Source organism: Planococcus citri, chromosome 3 (assembly GCF_950023065.1).
Source record: "Planococcus citri chromosome 3, ihPlaCitr1.1, whole genome shotgun sequence".
Lineage (NCBI taxonomy): Eukaryota > Metazoa > Arthropoda > Insecta > Hemiptera > Pseudococcidae > Planococcus > Planococcus citri.
This window is the reverse complement of record NC_088679.1, coordinates 79,589,665-79,601,203: the sequence shown is the minus strand read 5'-3', so window position 1 is coordinate 79,601,203 and position 11,539 is coordinate 79,589,665.

Genomic DNA, 11,539 nt, shown 5'->3' with positions numbered 1-11,539 from the left:
AATTTCAATACGCTACGACTGCTGGTGGATTTCAAGTCGTTTTGGAGCCTTCAGCGACTTTTTAAAAGGTTGTGTGGCGTTTTTTTGGAAAATTGAAATTTCCTAAAAGTAGCTGGAAGCTTCAAAACCATTTGAAACCACCATGTAGTCTGCGAAGTGAATTTCAGCTTGCCAATCTCCATTTGATAAACTAATGTTGCGGGAATTTCAAGTTTCAAAAATCTACTGGAGGCTCCAGTAATTTTCAAAAAAGTCGCTGGAGGCTATAAAATGACTTGAACCCACCTGAATTCGTCTTCAGAGGGAGTTGAAATTGTAATGTACAGTAAATTTCAGCTTTCCATCTCCATTTCTGAAGTTTCAAAAATCTGATGGAGACTTCAGGAATATTCAAAAAGTCGCTGGAGGCTCCAAAACGACTTGAAATTCACCTGCAGTATTTCGTAGCGTATTGAAATTAGTTTTTAGAATAAATATCAGCTTTACAACTCCGATTTGATGGAATTTTGTGGGAATTTCGAGTTTCAAAAATCTGCTGGAAGCTCAAATACTGCTTAAAACGGGTTGAAACCGTTTCCAATCGATTTGGCATATCGAAAATACGGTATATCCCAAATTTCAGCTTTCCTGGTCAATTTGGTAAAATTTTGATTTTTTTCTCTCATTTTTGGCCTAAATTGGATTTTCAAAAATTCACCAAAAATCGAAAAACGCACTTTAGCACTTGAAATTTTGACAGATGCAAAATTTTTGCATGATATTTCGATCTACCTTTGTAAGGTTTGAAAAATTTCGTGCAAGTCCTATGTTGAAACGCAAAATTTGCGATTTCGGCTGACCTGTCAATCAAAATGGCCGCCATTTTGTAAGTAAGGCCAACTTTTTTTGGGCATGTTTGCTTTAAAATGTTCCTTAGGATGCGGCCCCTTTAAGAAAAAAGTTGTCCCGGATGATCAGCGGGGGGGGGGGGGCAATTACTCCTATTGTCACATGCCGGACTGGGAGGCTACACGGAAAAATGTTGACCCTATGATAGCTGTACAGAGAACTGAACGTGAGCTAGGATTGATTGAATTAGGATCATTTTTTTTAAAAAATGTGATTTTTTTTTTTGGGAGGAGTTATTGATGCTGTACTCCTAGTAACCCTCTCACTAGAGACGAAACTGAAGGTTTTGTGGGGGAGGGAGGGTGCAACCGAATACTTTCCGACTCATCTTAGAAAAAAATACCAATTTTGTCAAAGAAAAATTTAACTTACAAAAATAGTTCAACTTTGAACGTTTTGGCTAATATTTTCGGTAAAAGCATGAAAATCGAAACAAATTACGAAAAAATGATAAAATTTCAGCAATATTTGCGGAAATTAACAGAAAATTGTTCAAAAACGTTGTTGGCACTACTCTCGATTGTTTGTGAAGTTTTGAAACGCCGCGAACAGATTTTTCCTAATTTTCAGTGGTTCCGAGAAATTAAGCTGAGAGGGAGGGAGGGAGATGTTTCAAGACCTGATTTTTTAGAATCCTACTTTCAAGACCCTGATTTCCAAATTCAAGTCTAATTAGAATCTCGACAATTGAATTCTCAAAAATGGAAATCTTGAAAATTCGAATCTTGAAAATCAACTTTGTTGAGACCCTAATTTTTTAACAGCGAGGTCTTGAAAATCGATGTCTTGGAAATCGGGGTGTCATATCAGTGTCTTGAAGTGCAGAAGGTTCTTGAAAATCAGAGTCTCGAATGGCGGGTTTTAAAAATTGGGATCTTGAAAATCAGAGTCTTTAAAATCAGGATCTCGAAAATTGAAGCCTCTAAAATCGGGTTCTTGAAAATTTGGATCTTGAACATCAACGTTATTAGGACCATGAAGTTTCAAGAACCCCATTTTTGAGGATTCAATTTTCGAGATCTTGATTTTAAAGACTCTGAATTTCAAGATCCCAATTTTTAAAACCCTCCATTCAAGAATCTGATTTTCAAGAATTTTCTGCTCTTTAAGACCCTGATATTGAACCTCTAATTTCCAAGACAATGATTTTCGAAACATCACCGTTAAAAATCAGGGTCTTGAAATCGTTAATTTTCAAGACCATGATTTTCGAGACTATGATTTTCAGGACCCCAATTTTCAAAACATTTCATTCAAGACTGTGATTTTCAAGAACCTTCACTTTAAGACCCTGATAATGACACCCTGATTTTCAAGACCTCACTGTTCAAAAATTAGGGTCTCGAAACCATTGATTTTCGAGACTCCCTCCTCCATTTTCAAGACCCCGATTTTAAAAAAAACCTTCACTTTAAGACTCTAATTTTGAGACTTCAGTTTTCAAGACCTCATTGTTCAAAAATCGGAGCTTTAAAAATGTTTATTTTCAATTTCAGAGTCTAGAAAATTTTGGTAGCGACGAAGTCTGTTCTTTTCCAGGATCATGCGTTGGATGCTAAATGGAATATGCGTGTTATATTTGATCCCTTTGAGTGCTCGAGATGGTTTTTTTCCATTTTCTTCAGCAGATGTGGTAATAATAGATGTAAAGGTTGCAATGCTTTGGTTGATATTATCTATAGTATAAAAAATCACATTATCAGGATGCTGATTTTCAAAATCCTCATTTCCAAAACGCCGATTCTCTTGACCCTGATTTTGAGCCCTCATTTCCTCGGAAGGAGGGTCTTGAAAACTTTGTAGGTATTTTTAAGATTCCGATTTTCAAATCCCCGATTTTTAATGCACCAATAGACTGCAATTTTCAAAAACATGACTTTCAAGATAGTGATTTTCAAGGCCCTGTTTTACAAGACCCTCATTATTAAGATTTTGATATTTAAGGTCGTAATTTTGGAAACTACAATTTTGATTCTTTCTTACCGAATTTAGACCCTTCATTTATTTTTTCCTCAAGTTCTTGAAAAGTCAGGACAAAGTATTGTAAAATCAAATGTCCACAGACCTACTCTAAATATTTGAAAATGGAACTGGTCAATTAGGTATTTAAAATTTTTCAAAAGTTTGACATAATTTTAGCAATCCATTTTGACTTTTTCCCGTGTTTTTAAAAGTCAGATAAAATAATATCGTAAAATTAGATACAGGCTACGGACACAAAATATTGCAAAACTTGCAAATAAATTGATCAATTTCCATGAAAATTAATTAATTTTTTTTTGCAAGTTTTTAAAATAATACATTATTAAGCAGGATTTTTCCATGTTTTCGCGCAAAAATCATACCCCGTCGAAAATGAATTCTGAAAGGGTCCGACTGCGAGAAAAGAGGAATGATAGTCGTAAAAAGTGATCGAAATTTTCAAATTCTGCACGAAATTTTATTACTCAAATAATTGAAGACACAGTTTTTTTTTTTTTTGAATTTCGACGAAGTGCAGCATTAAATTACGGCTAAATCACCTCAGTATAAATGTTGTTTCGCCTTCAAATTCTATTTTAGGCAAACGTATTTCGAAGATGTTAATATAATTGCATACGCAGTTCGCCGCAAATACGCGAGTTCATTCTTGACTCTCATTGCTCGTCAACTTGGGCCAAAAATGAAGTTCCTAATTTCGCTTAATTTTTCGTAGTTCTTTTCTGATGATCTTGTAAAGTAGGCACCGTTATTTTCACCCTAACCCTCGACTTGCATGGTTAGAAAGGTGGATGGCAACTTTGGTCGTAAAAGCTAAACTGAGTAGTGAGTATGATAAATTCAAAAATTAAACGCTATCATTTTAATAGATTGAAAACATTACTGCGATGGCCTTGGTTTTTTTTTTACCTTCTTTTCCACTTTTCAGTTCATTTATTTGTTACCGAAAAAACTGAACCTGATGATTGTAATTGCTTTGCTGCCGAGTGCTGATAATGAAAAATAGATTTAAAAGGAAGAAGACGTGTGAGTAAAATTTCATCCTTCTAAACAATCGAAGATAAGATAGAGAGTTACTGTTTGGTTGAAATAAGTACCATTAATTCCTCATCCTCGACGTAGAGGGTGATTTTTTTTATAGATTAAATCAGTGATGGCTTAATGAAGAAAAAAAAAAAAAAAAAAAAAAAAGGAACGAACAAAAGAGAAGAAAAGTACCATATAAAGACAAACGAAACACAAATGTGTTAGAAAATCGAATTTTTCGCCAATTTTTTTAAGCATTTTTTAAAATATGTACTTATTGTTTTGAGTAAACCATGTTTACATTTTTCCCCACGTTTTTTCACGTTACTGCAAAGATGAAGAAAATCTAATTAAGGCTGGTATATTTTAAAACAAATCTTAAAAACTAAAAGCTGCACCTTGAAAGCTTCGCACGAGTTGATTTTCTTCAATGGTTTCTGAAAGTTTAACTTGGTAAAATAAAAATGGCTGGAAAATATTACCCCAGCAAAGCAGAGCGTACATGACTATACATATGCCTACGAGAAAGTTGAAAACGCTTCGAGAACATAATGTAGACAGCCAGCGATTTTACTTTCAAAATTTCCATCCTACTAGATTCATTTGGACGGCTTTTTAGGATGACACGAGCCTAAAAATCCTTTGAAAAATGCCGAATTCAAAAGGCACGGAAAGACACGACAACCATGACATGTTCTTCTAGCTGGTATAAGTACGTATTTTTATACATGGCTATATCAACTCGATGTACATATATTGTGTAATGTAACTTTACCTACCAACCTATAGGTACGTACGCGTATTTTATATTCCATTAGTTTTCTTCTTGCTTTATGGATTACGTGGCTTAAAGCGACGAATATACTTATTCTACTCACGAACATCGGCGAATACCTACGAATTCATAAAAATAATTGCACCACTATCGTGTACCTACCTACTCCTCTTATATTTATTCGTATTACATGTACATATTCGCGTATAGTACTACAGAGTACAGAAGCAAAGGCCGAGATTATTGTTCAAACTACGACTACTATGTACGTTCTTGTAGAGGTAGCTAGGTATATCTATCTACCTACTTATACCTACGTAGGTACCTATCTAGCATGGAAAATATTACTCGTCGTTTCATTTTTCATTTGACTCGTTTGTCATTTATTTGCAAATGCATAATAGGTTGCTTTACTAGTTCCTAGCTACTCGTATAGGTACTACATATTATATACTCGTACACAACTCAGTGTCTGCCTTCTTCTTCCTTCCTTATACCCTCCGCTGTTTGCCGCCGCTGCACACACTCACGTGTCATTTTTCACGATAAACAAACCCAACGCAGAAACGTATAGAAAAATTAGAAATTTACGTGATCGTGTGTGTCGTTGCGAGAGAAAATAATAACGACGGATATCCGCGTTCTACTATACGCTCTATGTTCAAGAGTTTTAAACGGATGAGCTACTCGAAATACCTACATATTTTCAGTAAATATTTATGTAAAAAATGTAACGGTAATGGATATCAGATGTCATGTCGCTTGCGTTTTTATTTTTTCAAACGACTGCGGCGAGGCGGTTCTTTCAAGAGATGGAGAGAGAGAGAGACAGACTCGTCGACAAATTACAAGTACAAACATACCTACGAGTGCTACACACAAGTGACGTCGAGTAGGATCAGCAGATTTTATTGGAAGCGGAAAAAGCAACAACTCACAAAAATAACAATACCTGATGTAATAATTTCGAACCATAAGAATAGGTTGTCGAATGCTATATTAATCAGAAGAAGCGCAATAAGGTCCACGATAGAAATATTTTTTCTTATTTGAAAAAAAATAAAAACGAAAAACGGGATGATTTTCGATAGTTGTTACGTAATTATTGCTGACGACTCAGAATGCCATCTTTAGTGGCGAATAGGTACTATCGTGAGGAAGTTTGATGCCAAAATTTCTAACTTTTATTTTGAATGATTCTCGAGTAAGGTCTACCAAAAAGTGCTCTAGAAATCGATTTCATTGTTGTTTTTGGGAGGGGATGGAGAGGGGGGGTGAGCTGATGGTGAAAAAGGTACTCGGAGGAATGTTGGTACTACTTCTCGGGTCTTGAAAATCAACATTTTTAAGACCCGGATTTTTGAACGATGAGGTCTTGAATGTTGATGTATTGAAAATTGGGAGCCTAAAATCAGGGCCTTGAAGTGAAGGCTCTTGATTGAAAATCAGGGTCTTGAAGATGAATGATTTTGAAAATTCGGGGGCATTGAAGACTGAAAAATGGGATTCTAGAAAATCGGTGTCTCAAAGAGTGAGGTCTTAAAATCAGGGTCTTATGGAGCCTTGAAAATCGAGGTCTCAAAAATGTGAAATCTTGAAAATCCGGGTCTTGTATATCAATGAAGTTTTTCAGACCCAGATTTTTGAACAATGCGTTTTTGAATATCGGTGTGTTGAAAATTGGGGGCTTAAAATAAGGACCCTGAAACGAAGGCTCTTAATTAAAAATCAGGGTATTGAAGATGAATGGTTTTGAAAATTCGGGTCTTCAAAATCAGTGTATTGAAGATTGAGGTCTTGAAATCAGGATCTTATTGAGCCTTGAAAATCGGGGTCTCAAAAATAGTGTACATTACATATATAGGCTAGATCAGAAACCTACTAAGTACTACCGATACCCACCTTCTATCAGCTTTTTGCGTTTTTCTCCCTCACAATAATGCAATGCACTGTGAAATGGATGTACACTTATTGTGCCATTTCAGACCTAGAAATATGTACTTCAATATTTGAGGACATATTCAACAACAATCAAAATTGGGGGTGCCAAGATCCACAACAAAGGGGGACGTGTACACCAGACACATCTGGACAACTGAGATCCCTACTCAGGACATCAAAAAGGACCAGTATACCGATTTTCAGCTTGCTACCTCAAAATTCCCTATGAGCCACATTTTTAAGTCATGTTGGTACATAGTTTTGACATGGTGGAGCAAAGACCAAAGTCATGAAGCATTTTAAAGAATAAGCAATCTTAGTTGTGTCCAGTTTATACGGTTGCATCCACTTTGTTTGGTTTGATTTTGGACTTGTACTTGGTTTTGCATCCACTTATTATGGTTGCATCCTTTTTTGATGAGCGACTTGAGCGTCCACTTTACTTACTGGCACAAATTTGAATCTGTGCCACAATGAGCAATTTTGCGTCCACTTTGAAGGGGAGTTGCGTCCACTTTGTATGTTTGCCCAGAAGTTTTTTGCGTCCATTTTGCCTATATGTGATCTGACTCATTTCACCCACTTTGTAGGTGTATCATTTTTCAAGTGAATGAATTGTTCACATACGTAGCTGTAGGTAAGTAGATGATTCAAGCGATTTTTCAAGGAATAGTCTCTTGTTCTTTGCCATGGTCTTCTCAGGCGATTTTTTTTGAGGATGAGTCGAGCAATAGGAAAAGGAAGATTAGAATTTGTTACGCTGATTTTAGAGATTACTTTTTGAGCTTTGGAAGCAGCACAAAGAATTGTTCTAGACAGAGAGTCAAAGTGAGAGTCAATTTCAGTACTCTGTAAAATCTCTTCAGTAATAGGTGGAAGCTCTCAGTATATGAGTGAATGGTGCCATATTACCTACTTAAGTACCTATTCCTATGTCTATGCTAGTGTATCGTTCATAGGTACTAGATGGTCGATGCATAGTTACACTACTTCTATACTCATCATAGGGGCACATATTTGCGTATACATACATATTACATACTACAAGCATATACGCTGCTTATAGAGAGATGTGTATGTATACGACCAAGAGGCGAGTGAAAAGCTCGGCGATGGAACGGCGACGATATATAAAAAGCTGTACGATGCGATGGGCGCGAGAAGGACGATAAATATGGTCGAATGAGAGAGAGAGAAAATGATTTCATAAATGAAATGTCTCTGGTATTGCGTTGCGATACAATAGCTCGCTTATTAAATAAATTGAGGACGAGTATTATGTTTCGAATAATAGTTTTCATTTTGAAAGGAACATTTACGCGCATTATACGTTTAATGGGGGCTAATAACCAACGCGACCAAAATCTGTATTTCATATCGTAATCAAAACGTCATCAGTTATAAAGTATTAATTGAAGCGGCGAAACGCCTTTCAATATTCATCGTTCATCCTACACTACACAGTACACAGACACACACTATGTCGTACTGCTGCTGGCTAATTGTGTGATTTTTATTTTATTTTAATTTATTTTAATTTTGCATGGTCGCGCGGCGCCGCGGTAACCGCAGCGTGGTAACCACATAGGCCTTTCGCTGTACAGCCAGCTATACGCAGATGCTAGTGATTTTCACTCGGTATTTCGCGTCGTTTGCCCTGAACATGGTATAAATCATCGCTGGGTTTTCCATTTTCTTCTTCGTGTGAGAGTAGGTATATAGAAAATCGAGATGAAACGATGAAAATCACTTTCAGGTGTTCATCGGTCGTTTTTTCTGCGAAGGCGAGAGGTAAAAGGGCTGTTTTGACATATTTTTACCTATGAAGGGAGGACCAAAAAATCCTAAAATGATTTCTTTCGGTTTTTTGGTCTATTTTTTCACCCCTTTACGTCACTAATTCGTCTAAAATTGCAAAATTCAACTTAATCGAAACAAACCTGCATCACTCGAACGTCGAGTAAGCGTAAGTATTATTCAAACAGTTTCAAAATACGACCTAACAAAATAGACATAGAAAAATTGGACAATAATTTTGTAACCTTCCCTCCCCTACCTGCCCTGATTGAAAAATCCTGCATCACATACATAAATTCTTCTGCGAACAATTCCCTTTTTCAAGAAAAAAAACCATCCCAGGTTCCTCTCGATCTATTTTAGCTCCGTTGTATGGAGCCTCTCCCAAGGAATAAATCAATTTAGAATGAGTAAAATTTTAGAAAACAACACATTCCTCATCTCGATCCCAAAACCTTGCTAGACCTTTTTTCTGGCACCTCTTCTGAAATTAAGAGAGTAAAAAAAAAAAAAAAAAACAGTGCAAATGATTCATTTCTGATCAGAATTTTTTAAATTTCATTTTCATTTACTTTAGACTGATTTGATTTTTTTTCGACACTTTGATTTTTAAGATCGCAAGTTTAAATAGTATCTTGATTTACGAGACAACCTTTCCGCTTAAGAGCCTGATTTCGAGACCCCGAGTTGCACAACACCGATTTTCAAGACTTCAATGTCCAAAAATCAGGCTCCAAAAACGTTGATTTCCAAGACCCAAATTTTCCAGAACCCCATTTTCGAGACCGCGATTTTCAAGGACCTTCACTTCAAGACCCTGAGTTTCTCACGACATTGATCAATTTTTGAAACTCAGAGTCTTGAAAAAACGTTGATTAGCAAGACTCCAATTTTCAAGAAAACCATTTTGGAGATTCTGATTTTCGAAATCATAATTTTCTAGATTCTGATATCGAGGACCCCGATTTTTGAAACCCTTCATTATCAATATCCTTCACTTGAAGACTCTGATTTTGAGACCCCAATTTTCAAAACAGCGATTTTCAAGACCTCGCCGTTCAAAAATCAGTGTCTAAATAGAACTGATTATCAAAATCCAAATTTTTATAAGAAACCCCTTTTTTGAGACCCAATTTTCGAGATCCTTTTCAAGACCCTCAACTGAGATTGCTCATTCTTTGAAATGCTTCATGACTTTGGTCTTTGTTCAACCCATGTCATAAATTGGAAATCTAACAAATTAATTTGCTACCTACAGCTACGCGAATAATTTGTTCACTTGAAAAATGATACACCTACAAAGTGGACGAAATGAGTAGGATCACATATAGGAAAAATGGACGCAAAAAACTTCCGGGCAAACATACCTACAAAGTGGACGAAACTCCCCTTCAAAGTGGACGCAAAATTGCTCATTGTGCACAGATTCAAATTTGTTGAAATGCTTCATGACTTTTGCTCAACCCATGTCAAAAATTGGAAATCTAACAAATTAATTTGCTACCTACAGCTACAATAGCTACATGAATAATTTGTTCACTTGAAAAATGATACACCTACATACAAAGTGGATGAAATGAGTCAGATCACATAATTATAGGAAAAATGGACGCAAAAAACTTCCGGGCAAACATACAAAGTGGACGCAAGTCCCCTTCAAAGTGGACGCAAAATTGCTCAACATGGCACAGATTCAAATTTGTGCCAGTAAGTAAAGTGGACGCTCATCAAAGTGGACACAACCATAATAAGTGGACGCAAAACAAAGTACATGTCCAAAATCAAACCCAACAAAGTGGACGCAACCATATAAACTGGACGCTACTAAGATTGCTCATTCTTTGAAATGTTTCACGACTTTGGTCTTTGCTCAACCCATGTCATAAATTGGCAATCCAACAAATTAATTTGGTACCTACACTCTACAGCTATGTGAATAATTTGTTCACTTGAAAAATGATACACCTACAAAGTGGATGAAGTGAGTCAGATCACATAATTATAGGGAAAATGGACGCAAAAAACTTCCGAGCAAACATAGAAAGTGGATGCAACTCCCCTTCAAAGTGGACGCAAAGTTGCTCATTGTGGCATAGATTCAAATTTGTGCCAGTATGTAAAGTGGACGCTCATCAAAGTGGATGCAACCATAATAAGTGAATGCAAAACAAAGTACATACGTACAAGTCCAAAATCAAACGCAACAAAGTGGACCCATGAGAAAGTGGAGGTAACCATACAAACTGGACGCAACTAAGATTGCTCATTCTTTGAAATGCTTCATGACTTTGGTCTTTGCTTAACCATGTCATAAATTAGCAATCTAACAAAAATAATTTTGTACTTACTGAAAAATACCTACTCACGCTGGAATCGCTTGATGACTTCGAATTCCTACTTAGCAAAAATCTTATAAATCGTCTTAAAACACATAAAAATCCTCAAGATCTTTTTTGATGCAATAAAATAAAATAATAATTCTTTCAAATCGTTATATTCGAAGGTTTTTATAAATTTGTTTGCCTACCCTCTTAACTATCAAGTTATTATTGTATAGAAATTGATCACTTCGTGTATAGCGTTTAGACGCTGAGCCGAATAAATACATACTTTTCTCTCACAATATACCGAGTTCCACACAAATATCTTTACGTTTGTAATCAAAGTACTGGGCTTATTATAATCATGCATTAAACCCACACCTCAGAATGATTGCGATGATCTGGGGCTAGGGGACTCAGAGCATTAAAAAAAGTTGAGTTGGGGGCAACAAAAAATGGCCTGGTCCAGTTCATCGAAAATCCGGAACACGCCCCTGACTTCTGAAAATGTATTATTTGTATTCACAAACTCGATACTTATTTCGAATTTCGAGCATTTTAAAATTCTTCGTACGGAATTAAAATTACAACTACTTTTTATGAGATCTCGTGCCAGCTCGAAAAACGTCTCTCGCGCAATCGCTTTTCGTTATTTCGAAACTAAAATAACTCGGAAAGTATTTTAAAACTAATTTTACAAAAGGAAAACAAATTATACTCGGGCAACAATCAGATTAACAATAGTTACGAAGAAATGAACCGTTAGGAAATTCTAAATCCATAAATGCGGATAATTTTGCGAAATAAAGTT